Below are 1,086 nucleotides of genomic sequence, written 5' to 3'. Positions count from 1 at the left end.
CCCATCCGTGGGGACAGAAAGGTGGGCTCTTGGTGGAAAGCAGAGCTGGGCTGGCAGTCACCGGGGTCACCTCTGTCACGAGATGGTGATGTCGGTCTCCCAAAGGCAGGCAAGCACCCAGCTACCACCTAGGGTGTCCTCTGGGGCCGGTGAAAAACACCCTCACCTTTTGCAGAGGGGATGGGTGAGCTCAGCCCCAGGCAAGTGAACAGGTCCAGGAGTGAGTGTCCATAGTGGCACAGGCCACGTGGGTGCTGAGTGGCCCCACGGGTGCTGGGCTGCCCCTGTTTGCTGCCAGGAGTCATTGTCAGCCCGCTCCTATTATAGCCCCATTCTTTCTCTGCTTCCTGCAGGGCTGCCGGCTCTGTGTGGTGCTGCGATCCCCTAAGCACGTCGCGAGAGGAGCCTGATGGCCACGTAGGGTGAGCCGCTCAGCTTGGGGCACACCGAGGCCGTCACTGCTGACAGGTGGCCCCAAGCAGTCCCACTCTAGGGAACACCGGTCTTTAGCTCAAGTGCCATAAGGAGAGCAGCACTGTGGTGTCCTCCGGGTGTGCTCACAGCCCTGGGCTGGGGGCTCAGTTCTGACAGACCCCTGAGGTGCCCCGGGGTGCTCAGGAAGGCACTGGCAGGACAGATCAAAAGCTGGCAGCGGGGACAAGGTTACCCTGAGCAAGGGCTGCAGACACAGAGACAAGGAGGAACTGGTGTTGAGCAACACTCGGGCTGGTCACACTCTGCAGTGGCGCTGGGTGCTGCTGGGACTGTGGGACGTGCCAGAAGCTTCGATTGCAGCTTGGCAAGGTCCTGGGAGGGTGAAAAACGCCTCCTGCCTGATTTTGCAATTCTGCTTTGTGCTCCTTGTTGCTGCGAAGCTCCCTTTGTGCTGCCTGCTGCTCATCGGCCCCCAAATGCAGAGCGTGGCGGTTGTTTGACAAAGCTGGGATCAGGGAGGCTCTGAGCACGGGGGGAGGTTGTGTTTGGAGGATCAGCAAACTAATCGGAGAGTGAAATCACTGACAGAGCCTGGGGTGTGTTGTTCCTTACCGGGTGCTGCAGTGGCCAGGCACCTGTGGGAAGCCGTGG

This window comes from Buceros rhinoceros, unplaced genomic scaffold (assembly GCF_000710305.1).
Source record: "Buceros rhinoceros silvestris isolate BGI_N320 unplaced genomic scaffold, ASM71030v1 scaffold10822, whole genome shotgun sequence".
NCBI lineage: Eukaryota > Metazoa > Chordata > Aves > Bucerotiformes > Bucerotidae > Buceros > Buceros rhinoceros.
Note: the sequence above shows the minus strand (reverse complement) of the source record.